This window comes from Acanthochromis polyacanthus, chromosome 2 (assembly GCF_021347895.1).
Source record: "Acanthochromis polyacanthus isolate Apoly-LR-REF ecotype Palm Island chromosome 2, KAUST_Apoly_ChrSc, whole genome shotgun sequence".
NCBI lineage: Eukaryota > Metazoa > Chordata > Actinopteri > Pomacentridae > Acanthochromis > Acanthochromis polyacanthus.
Window position 1 is genome coordinate 26,788,789 of NC_067114.1, and position 12,452 is coordinate 26,801,240.

The following is a 12,452-nucleotide window of genomic DNA, read 5'->3' on the forward strand; positions in this document are numbered from 1 at the left end:
AAAGAAAGAGGTCAGAGAAAAAGAGAAACACCATGGTTTCGACATGACAGAAGCGAAGAACTTTGCTTTTATTCACATAAACAGACAGAGCACCTCCTTTACTGTAAGTCACCTTTCATAAGCCCCTTGATCCCCGAGGTGAGTGACTTTCAGAGGAGAGCAGAGAAGCAACATTTACAAATCCAACTATGCTCAGTGTAGCTGGGGCATGGCTGCCAGCCCTCTTCTTTTCAGTTTGTATTTTTGTTAATATACATGCCTCTCAGACACACACACACACACACACACACACACACACACACACACACACACACACAAAGATGCACACACACCTACACACGCACATACAAGCACACAGGCATGCATCAAAACATCTGTATTCAGCAGCTTTAATTTCATTTCCTGCCACAGTGTTTCAGCAGAGGTTCCTGTGGGAGCGTGGCTAGGGTGCAGAATAGCAAGGCAGAAATCTGTCGGTAAAAATCCCGACCTCTAAACCCCCTGCAATGTTTTTATAAGCACGCTTTTATGCATATACTGTCTCCGAGGTGTTGTTTGCAGACACTGACAAAGCACATTCGCTTAAATTGTCACACCTTGCACTTTTGTTTTCCTAATTGTGCCATCATTTCACATGAATGATGTAGCTCATTAACACAAATGCCTCGCAACATCCTGCACACTGAGAAACTCTATAAATGAGCTTAAATTAATGATGGTCTGTCATTGTTTTTGTTTTTTTTTATCCTATGTGTAACTTTTTGCATGTAGTGTAATGCCTGCAGCCAAGCATACTGCACATCTGTGGTTCTCACAAAGGGGGGCAAACTGACTATTTTAGCTGGCATACTGGTTTTGATTGATCCATATCATACATATTTTTAGCAAAGCATTTGGGATTTAATCCTGATGTGCTTGGAACTGACACTCTACTTCTTCACTTGGCCCTAATACTGTAAGGTGAGGTCACCCATGCACAGATGTATGTACTATAATGCTAAATTTTGTAAAATATGTACAAATATGTATTAAACCTCTTTCAAAAAGGAGCTGTTAATCCCAACATTTAAGTCAATCATGGATGAAAAATGACAGAGATGCTGAGAGCAGTGGAAAGCTTCTGTGTTTACAATTCAGTGTCACACGAGCCAAATGGTCTGCTGATGAGGACTGTGTAATATAGTCAAAAACTTCAGAACATGCACATGTGGACCTCGTGTTAAAAATGTTTTAGCATACTCTGTTTCAGTGTTAGGGGAGAATTGTCAGCACTAATTCTGTATTTCTGGTGTTAGTATTGTGTTATTGTTTGCAGAGCATTGAGACTGATGTCTGTTCTTCGAAACACGTATGTGGGAATACTCCAAACTCAATGTTTACTCATCTTTTTTCAGAGCTTTATTCAGACATCTGTCTCCTATAATACAAAGGCCCCTCAAACATCTTGTGCAACCTTGAGTTTAGAATAAATCAGCATTAGAAATATTAGTTGGTGCCTTAGAAAGGATTGTTATATTAGCTGGGCTTAGCCATGACCAAGTAGGATCCCAGTCAGACTGTTTCACTCTCCATTACTCAAATAATCAATAAATCACTTTTAGTTTGCGTAGCACATTCTGTACAGTTGGTGAAACTTAAGGAGATGGGGGGTGGACAGCAACACAGTTGACTCCTAATGCGCAGACAATAAATAAATAAATAAATAAATAATGAAAGTATCTGATGTATTTGTTACCTTGTATGGACAAGAGCTGATAAAACAAGAAATAAATCAGAAATCATGTCAAAATTGTAATCCAACTGTGTTTTATTTTTATTTGGGCTGCACAATGACTCGGTCGTTAGCACTTTGCAGCTAGAAGATCCCCTAAATTGCTCATAGGTGCGAATGTGAGTGTGCTTGTTTGTCTGTACATGTAGCCTTGTGATAGCCTGGTGACCTGCCTTCACCCTAAGTCAGCTGGGATAGACTCCAACCTCCCTCCAATGGATTAAGTATAGATAATTCATGGATGTTTCAAGCAGTTCCTTGCACCTATTAAACCAAAAGAGAAAGATGCACGTACCAACTAAGCTCTGTGTACAGACACAGTTAGGTCATGAAAATGATGGCAATTTTAGCATGCTGCACCTCTAGAAAGTTATAGTGTAAAGTCTAACACAAAGCTCATGCTTCCAAAACCTTTGAAGGTTAATATTTTCTGCAAGATGGGTATGTTGACCCAACCCTCCAGATTGTTACTGGAAGAAACTGGTATTTTGATATCTTGTTTTTTTGCGATACATGTAAGATAAAATAAATAAATAAAACCAGGAATTTTCAACACTGTATTTGGCTTTTTGTTGTGTTTGCTTAAAATAAATAATCATTCTATAATGACTGTGCTGATCTTGTTGGGGAGTGCATCTGAAAAGAAAAAAAAAAACATATGAAAAATTATTTTTTACTTTGAAGATTCCATGTGTGTGAACTGTTTTGAATCTATTTTATATGGTGTAACACACACTCCAAATAGTTTTTAATTATTATCATTGGGGGTTTTTTGTTTTGTTTTTTTTGCTTTAAATGATATTCATATCTCGTCACACTGCCCCAACGTACCGTTAGAATGCAGGAATGATGAATGAAACGAGCCTCTGCACCCCTATGTAGATATTCCATTAAAAATCTGTTGTTTCCAGCTAGGAAAGTCATTTACCACATTCAAAATGTCAAGACTTTGTTTCTGATTAATTTAATGTTATCTTCATTGGGAAAAAATGCTTTTCTTTCAAAAAATAAGGGCATTTCTAAGTGACCCCAAACTTTTAAACAGTGCTGTTTGCTATGTCAGTTCTAGGTGAGAACAGAGAATCTTTCTATTTTCACCTGAAAAATCCTGTTGTCAAAATGTGAATGGACATCAGTCTGCACAGTAAAGAGACATAACACTGACCAAACCGTTTTAGGGTGTTAGGGCACTGTGACCAGTTTTATAAGAGGCTTTATTTGTCTTTTTGTTAACATTTAATGCATTAAACATTTTAATGACATTACAACAGAGCTGTCAAGGTAGCACAATGTTGCATTACAGTTTAGACAACAAAAATTTTGTGGATGAATAACTCCTCTCCCTTACAAAAAATGTGCACTGTGTTCTTTCTTTCGAAAAGAGAAATCATACTTTCAACTATCAGCTTGCTACTAGCTGCCACTTTAACTCTAAATTCACAGAAAGTTGAGGTGAGCTGGCTGTAACCAGTTGCGGTTCTCACCGCTGTCTCCTCTACATGTCCTGGTTACCCACTTCCTAGACAGCCTTCACACTGGAGTGCACAAATGGTCATCAAAGAGTACAATTACTGGCATGGAAAAAAAAAAAAGTCTGTCACAGGTCCCTGTCATTAACTGAGTTTCCCGGGCAACTAAAACAGCACCAACAATCAGTGACGTTGACTGTGGCATTCAGGAAACAAGCAGATAATGGATAACAGTACACTGTCTTTGTGGTGATTATGTTCTACCATGCACACTGTAGTCACTAAACACTGATACAGTATTCTGAGCACAGGGTGAACAAAGCCTCCCAAACACACTGTTGTTCTGCCTGCGTTGATTCTGAATTTGACTGGTAACAATGTTAGCAGAAATGTTAGCAGTCTGTCTCTCCTGACTGTAAAGTCGAAATCTTTCCACACCGGAAATAATACTGAAATGTCCGATAGCTTTCATTCTTCAGTACTTGTAATCAAAGCAAGCAGTTGTGGCATTATTGTATGAGCATTAACAGAATATATCACAAGGAAATAATGTCATCAGTGGGTGCAGCGTCTTTCTTCAGGCAGGGAAACTTATTATGACTCCTGTCTCAGTCGCATTTCTCTGGCTGTTGAAAACACAGACATCCATATGTTTTGAAGCTGCAGTTCAGACAGATGAAGAAAGCCTTGGTTGACTGAAGAAATTTTCCCGTGGTAGTACTTTGCAGTGCTCACTGCCAGTGCACGTACACACAGGAATGTGCACACCTCCATTTGCCAACCACAAGTCCCAATCAGAGGCTACATGGGACTGCTTACCGTGTCAGCGGAGGAGGAAATATATCAGTCCCAGTTGAAGATGAGCTTTTACTGCAATCACTTGAACAATCAACGTGTCCTAATGAGGAAGATTCTACAGATTCTACTCCCACATACCACGACCCCATTCCTCCGCCCCTGCTTCTGGCCTGACTTCCTCATGCTTAAGTGTAGCCCTACAGAGGGAACTAATGATTTTGCTCCTTGTCAGGGCAAATGGTAGATAGGACATGTTCTCCTCCTGTGTATGTACCAGTAGGACTGGAGAGGGAGAGGGGGACTGAAGCGAGAAGCGAGAGGGAGGAGATGCTGTCACTGTGATGCAGCTTGTCAGCTACTGTCTGCTAGAACAGACTGCACACAGTACGTCGGACTGCTGTCTCTGAATTTTACCTCAGTTGGTCCTTGGTATGGGTCACAGACTGCTTCTTTTGTTGAATTCAATCTGTAATTGTGTTTGCGACATAATGGGGGGGGGGGGGGGGGTACTTAGATCTTTTTACTTGAGACAACTGCATCCTTACAGAAAAAGGAAAGCCTGCATTCCTGCATTCAAAATTGTCATTCAGAATACAGCAACAGTGTCAGTAAAGTGAAGAGAACAGCAAAATATGTATTTTACTTGACTGTTGTACAGTTATTATTATTATTATTATTATTATTATTGTTATTGTTATTATTATTATTGTGATTATTATTATTATCATTGCTGTTATTATTGCTTTATGTACAGTTAGAGACTTCAGTTCTGTAATCTCTAGTGTATTTCTTTTTCTTTTTTTGAAAAATTTCAGATGATTTTCACCCTTGTGACATTGAAATGTTGTTTGAAAGAAACCATCTGTAAAGAACTTTTTTTTTTTGAGTGGAACTAAGAGAAAGGTGAAGGCTGAATGTTTAACATTTCTTTGTATTATAAAGGTTTGGTTTAAAATCTGAAGAGGAATCCTTGTAATCACGATAAAGATAATGCAACATAGTAAAATGTACTATATTTGCTCCCTAAATGCAAACGAGTAGGCGTTTAACAAAGCAGAAAGTGGTACTAGAAAAGTAGCAGTAGCTTGAAATTGCACAGTACTTGAATACAAGTTTTTAGGTATCTTCCAAAATTATATTCTTACGGCATCTGATTACATTTAATGTAGAAACTGACAGAGGCACAGAGCATCAGTGTTTGGTGTGCTGCGGTGCTGTATAATGCATCATTTTGTTCACTCTAAATGTCATGTTTAGTACGATCCTGACGTTCGCTTGTTTGTGGCTTTAACTGACATTGCATGACCAGACCAGGTGATTGTCGCGGTCGGAAATGTCATGTTAAGCATTAAATATGGAGGAGACTGCATGTTGTTACGTAAAATGTATGGGAACCCCAAGGCCATGTGCTGTGTGGACTCGTTTACATAGCACCCTTTGTAACAGCCAAATGTTGACCATTTTCTTTTCAGTTCAGTCAGTTATTATGGCCCAGTTCTTTATATCTAGTCAGTGTAACCCAGTCTCAGAACAAATCCACAAACTTTATTTAAGAGGGCCTTAGACTGCAATGGTGGATCAATAAGAGGTAAAATTAGAGCTTTCTTTCCCCCCCATCTGTACACCCTTAGGCAACTGTAGCCTAAATAGTTACTCTAGATAGATTCTGCTCAAATATGCCAGGAAATTAATTCCTCCCATTTGTTGGATTTCGACTGTTAATTACACCTACATGAATAATCTGTAATTCTAAATATTGCAATAACATTTTGAATGTACGGAACAGATGGTGCGATGCATGATATATGATACACTTAGCTATTCTTGGGAACATTTTCCTTCCAGTCTGTCTCATGGCACGTAGCGGTTTATCAAATTGGACAGAAAAGTTCCCTTCTGGTGTGAACCACAACAGATTTTATTGGAGAAAACCATACAGTGAACATCCGTGGAGCAGCGACATTGGAAATGAAAACTTTCATTCAGAAATATTATAGCCTGAAATACTGTCAGCCCCGCCGTCTTCATAACTCAAATGAGGCCGTGTTTAAAAATGTTAAGTAAATCCCTTCAGCAGCTATAAGGCTCAGTCATTTTTACGTCTGTGGTGAGCAAATACGGATTTTTTTCCCCCGTAACTCAGTTAAAATGGAGCTTTTTAAATACTGGGATTGTTGTTCACTTGCACTGGTCACAAAAGAATTAAATCCACACGGATTTGTGGACATCTGTTGCAATAGTACAATAATCAATATCTCTTCTGTTAGAGATCAAACGCAGTATTAATGGAGGCCAAAAAGAGGAAAGAGACCCTTACATGTTTTCATGTGTCATGACCCATATTCAGGCAAAGATGACAGTTTGTAATGAAACCAGCTCCACTCAGAAACAGTACAGTAATTACAATCAGCACAGAGACTCCCAGTGTTATACCTTCTTCTGTCTTACACACACACACACCGATTTTTTTTTCTTCTTATTGGACAGAGAGCCGAATCATTGGCAAGCTATCACCTTCTGCCTTCATTCTGCTTTAATTTTCACTTGGACAAGCGCGAATTAATGAGACAAACAAAAAACGAGACAATTTGTACTGGATTTGTGTGCAATCTGTACCAAGGTCAATCAGGGCTAATGTGTTCCGTGTCCATCCTTGCTGTTTGAATGTGTTGCATTCATTGCCACTAGCGCTTTATTGCTTCTGGAGAATAAGTCAAAGTCAAAGCAGCTACCTTTAGTACAAGAGGGCAACACAATTAGATTTAGCCACCCATGAAAAGCCTTTTGTTTGTGAGCGTGGATACATGGGAGGATGCATTTTAATCATACAAGGGTACAGTGTCACTGCAGAGAGAGAGAATGGGAAAAAGAAAATAAAAACAATTCTACATAATGCGTCCAGGCTGTCGGCTATATCAGCTCTCACTTCAAGAATTACCTGTTGTGTGCGAGCAATCTCCAGTATGGATTTTTCCCGCCAGCTCATTATATCCTGTTGTTACAACAACAGAGCATTGGACAATCAGTTTGTTCATTGGTGTGTGCAACACTGATGCAACGCTCAACACCGAAACACTAAGACTGAAAAAAAAATAAAATGAAATGAAACTTGACTTTTGATGTAATTTGTCCAATTCATGACAGTTCCACATGTGTCGTCAGAAGAGCTCTGCAGCCAGAATTGAGCCTTTGCTAGAAAAGCCTGATTTGGACAAGACAAACAAAATAAAAATACATAAAAAAGACCAAATTAAATAAATATTGTGAACAATAAAGAGAAAGAGCCATGAAAAACTGTAAATGAGCTTGGCTACAGGGGCTGTGGCGCACATGCTGCGTGTTAAACAGAGGGAGATTTTTTCGCATTAACCTCGACTACTGTCATTACCCTACCTGTGGGTCCCAAACTCATCGGTATACACAGCATGCCAGAGGTAGGTGGGTGGCAAGGGGTGCTAAACAAAACAAGCTTAATCAAGGAGCACAACAGTTTTCTCTTTCTTCTGTGCGGCTGACCTAATCAAATCAAGGAATGAGATTGATTTCACGAGGTGCAGATGGATCCCGTAGCAAGTCTAATTCAATGTGCCGGCTCTCCACTATGATGTGTGTTTTCTCGGTCCAGATGGTGCTGCTCGGGTTTGTAATTCATATTTCAGCATTTTACTCCCCTCTCCCCTCCTCTCCCTGCCTCCCGCCCTCTTTCTTTCACTGTCGCTTTCTCTTTTTTTTTCTGTTCTTTGCTCATAGTTTAACCAGTGAGTAAATGAGTGTTGCTGTGGATAAGTATCACAAACTCATCAGTCAAACATGTGATCCTGTGATCTTGCTAAATGTCACTAACAACACATGCCGACTGGTGAGTCTGTGTGGTGGAGGGGCTGGAGCTGATGTTAGGAAAGTAAAGCAGGGAAGGAGAGTTATGGCTTGCATAAAATGACAATGCAGCCTTTCTGCAGAATTATATAATGAAGTCAATTACATTAAAAGTTAAACTTCATTTCATCATGGTTCATAAAGGTGCACTTATGCAGAGGGTTCTGTCTTTGTAATGGGCTTTCGTTAAGATCTACACTGGTCTATACTGAAGCTCAGCTAAGATTTTAAGGTCCTAATAATGGAATGTACGGTAATTAAACAGGTTGTATAAAGTTGTTAAAATGCATTATCATTTTAACATGAGGTGAGAAAGGTGTTGTAGTTTTTCATGTCGGTTTTGTGCACATCATAAATGATTCCCACTATATAAACAAAAACTGGTCCTAATGTTAATAGAGAAACTATGGATTTTATAATCTATTATGAATTTGTGATCAATTAAAATAATATCAATTTTACTTAATTCAACCCATAAATATAATCAGTGAACACACCTATAGTAGACAAGATTCACAATTCCAATTTTCTCTGCATTCCAATCAGCATATTTCGAGATTTATTTCCTATCGTATATATAGACACGCTCAAATTTCCATAATTGGAAGCCACACAGAGTTGGAGCCATTCTTTAGAGCTTATTCCTGTGGAAAAATGCAGATGTGCTCCACAGTGCCTGTTCAAGCTGTCAAAGTCATTGTTCTCAACCTGAGAAGTCGTGCAAATTAGTAAGTTTCAATGCCAGCTGTCACTGCTGAAAAGGCATGCATTGCTGGTGTTGAAAATTTCTGCAGGTACTGTATACAATTCCTTTTTTTTCTCCCTATGGAGGCTTGAATAATGGGCTCTGACAGCTTTGGTTAAGCATTTTGGTTTCTCTTATAGCAAACCTTTACTGTAGGCCATATCAGTTTTACAGCAATTATGTGCTATAAATGCAGGTGATCATTCAAACCGTTGTAAGTTTTGTGTGTGTGTGTGTGTTGAAATTTGCTCCGTTATGCAATGGCTGTTTTTAGAGTGAAACCAGTTGTTGCCAAAAAAAGAGAGAACAAAATCATGACCTATATGGGTAAACATTCATGCATATAACTACTGATCTCCACTCCAGCACGATCAATATCCTAGCTGCGGTATTTTGGCTAAGTATCTTTTTGTACATTGGTAGCTTATGCCAGAATCCAAACTCACAAAGAGAGACACACAACGGCTATGTACTTATCGGCTGCAGTTTTTTTATACTCAAAGCCAGCACAGCTCTCTATGGGACACATTTTTACAAGGCAGGTATAGAAAAGCAATGTTTGCTGAAGCCTAAGAACAAAAAGCAGTATAAATGAGGGCTTCATTGGCTATATTAATAATCATCTGTGCCTTCTCCTTTGAGAGGCCTGTGATATCGAGTATCATTAGACATGCAAATAACAGCTCCATTTTCCCGTCCCTGGGATTAGGAAGGAAAGAGAGAAAAATGAAGAAGAGGCATGGCTATGGCAGAAACAATTAAGCCATCCTCTTCGCGGAAGCACTTGGCAGCCAGCTTCAGACTGGTAAGGGGGGACAGGAGGGGTCCTTTGGCTAGGCAGCAACGTCAACACGCTTGTCTGAGTGAATGTGCAATTGCACAGAGCATCGCTTTAAGATGTCAGATCACCTTGGAGTGGACGGCAGCTACAAGCACAAGCACTTCTTCTGTGTGTCATGATGCCACTATACATGTTTCACACTCTGTCTGGAGCAAAGACCCAGAGACAGAGAGCGGGAAGGGACGGGGGAGAACAAAGGAACAGAGAAAAAGTAGACAAGAGAAAAGAGAGGATCATCTCTGTTGTCTTACGTGGCAGACAGCGATGCCATGTTCCTTTCATCTGTTTTTTCATCCTCCATGGGCAAACATCGAGTACATCGCCACGTCACTCAGAGACAAACTCCTCCAGCCTTCCACTACACATTAGACAAATATCCAACACCTCTCTCACTTACATAATTTTATCTTTTTGGCTAAAAGTGGCCTTCTTTGTATTCCAACTGCACCGCTGCGATAGCACAAAATGAAGAAGTAGCAAGAGAAACGATGCGAAAGCACTTTCTGGAATGCCGTACTTGAAATGAAGTACAACTAAATATTTTCATATACTAAAGTAAAAGTCATTTACTCTTTTCTCTGGTGCTTGGAAAGGGGGAGTGTGCATGGAAATTACCTCTCGTAACCCATTTCCCTGATTCCCTTGTCGCATTCACTTCATTTTCAAGCTATCCTCATCTTTCCATCTCGTGCTATCACATAAAAAAATCTACCAGTGTTGGGAAAAAAAAAATCAATCAACGTCTGCTAAAGGTTATCTAAGAAAAAACACGAAAACAGGTTAGGTCTAAGGGGTATTATAGCTGTAAGCAGCTCTATTTTTTAAGACAAGAAAAAACAACAACAACAACAACAAAACAGGTAGCTTATTTGTGTCAGTCTATGAAGATGAGGGAAAAAAATCATTAAAGATGCCAAATCACAATGAGGGATGAAGGATGAAACGGACGAAAGCGTGCAGCCCACTGAGTTGAGTCCATCGTCCTGGTGACAAAGACAAGACAGTAAGTCAAAAAGTAAGAAAGTCAAAAGTGACTCCCTGAAATGCTCCCGTCTCCTCACATCTCTCTCTCTTTCACTCTCTTTCCCTCTTTATCACTCTCTTCCTCCTCTCCTGCTCTCGCTCTGTGTCTTTTTCTGGAATCGCCCGTTGGTAATGTCAACAGAGATTTCACGGCACAGTGCCGGTGCATCAGCCGGGCTCACATTTCCCCTACCTGTGATTTACATCAGAGAAGAGGCTCATGGGGGATTTTCCATGGCAGTGAAGGGAGGGGAAGCGGTGACGGTGACACTGCTGATGGTGGTGGGTGAGTGGGGTTGGATGGAGCCAGTACCCCGGGGCTTAATGCAGTGAGGCACTCTAACAATGGCCACGACGACCACCCGGCTGAGAGATGCTTTTACTGCAAAGGGAACCTGCATGACTGCATTCAGGCCCTACTCCTTAAATGCCAACATTCTCCTCATACAGCAGGCAGCTCCAGCTGAGTGGAGGGGAAAAGGAGTACATGGATTTGTGCAACTTTACAACACCATAATGTTTTTTTGAAGGCTTGAATTGATATTTTTAGCTCATATTTGGACCATCTTAGTCTCACACAGAGAAACACCAGTGAGTTTTATTTATATAATCACATGGCTAGAATTCACTGAAACACTATCTAGACCATTAAGCTACATGTACACTACCATTCAAAAGTTTGGGGTCACTTAGAAATGTCCTTATTTTTAAAAGAAAAGTTTTTTGTTTTTTTTGTCAATGAAGATAACATTAAATTAATCAGAAATACAATCTAGACATTGTTAATGTGGTAAATGACTATTCTAGCTGGATTGTAATGGAATATCTACATAGGGGTACAGAGGCCCATTTACAGCAACCATCACTCTGTGTTGTAATGGTACATTGTGTTAGCTAATTATGTTGAAAGGCTAATTGGTTATTAGAAAACTCTTATGAAAATATGTTAGGACATGACTAAAAGTGTCTTGGTGACCCCAAACTGTTGAATGGTAGTGTAAATAATTTAATATGTGACATCTCAACATCTTTTAATTCCAGTATCACTGCTATATACTCTTTTTGCATTTCCTATGAACATATTACACCCTTACTATGTAGAAAAGCGCTGTAGTTGCATTTCAGGATTGCCTCACACCAGACTTTCTCTTTCCCATTTTTTTCAAATATTTTTCAGGTGCGAGATGCTCAGTCTCTCTCTCTCTCTCTCTCTCTCTATACACACACACACACACACACACACACACACACACACACACACACACACACACACACACACACACACACACATATATCTAGAAAGATCATACTGTCTTTCAATTGTAGATTACTAGATATGCAATCAAAAAAAAGTCGTGTAATGCCACATTTCGGATATTAACTTGTTGAGCCAGCTGGGATTAATCGTGTTAAGTGTTGTCATGTCTGCTGCTGACTGAAAGCTCTCAGAAGCTCAATAAAAAAGACATCTTCAAAAAACCAAAACCAAATAATCTAAACCTGTAGTTCTATCTTTCAATGAAGATAGTTCCAGGTTTATATGAATTTTAGAAACATTTTTTTTCTAAGATTAGGACATAAATTCATATTCCTTTATGACAATTGCAAATAATATAATTGAAATAAATCAGCAGCATTGTCTGCTTCCAGCACAGCACTAAAATCTGAGTCCTATATTTTCAACCCAGCCTCCTCAGAATTACGCTCCGTCACAACTAAACTTCATTCTCAATTATTTTTTGATGGAAGTGTATTCCTTTCCTTGATAATGTATCACAAATATGTTTCTAATCAACATATCACTCACTACTTTACTGTCTGTCCTTAGCCGCCACCCAATCACATATTTCATGGGGAAGCACTCATCACCCTGGAAAACCCAGAAAATGGAGGAGGAGCTTCAAATGTGCATTCAACGGGTTGAAATTT

At 39.4% G+C, this 12,452-nt stretch overlaps 1 protein-coding gene across 4 annotated transcripts in view; it reads right to left on the bottom strand.

The window, feature by feature from the left end:
• cdh8 (cadherin 8) overlaps positions 1 to 12,452 on the bottom strand; it is a 103,907-nt gene that overhangs the window by 65,939 nt on the left and 25,516 nt on the right. The gene's annotated exons all lie outside the window — the stretch shown is intronic.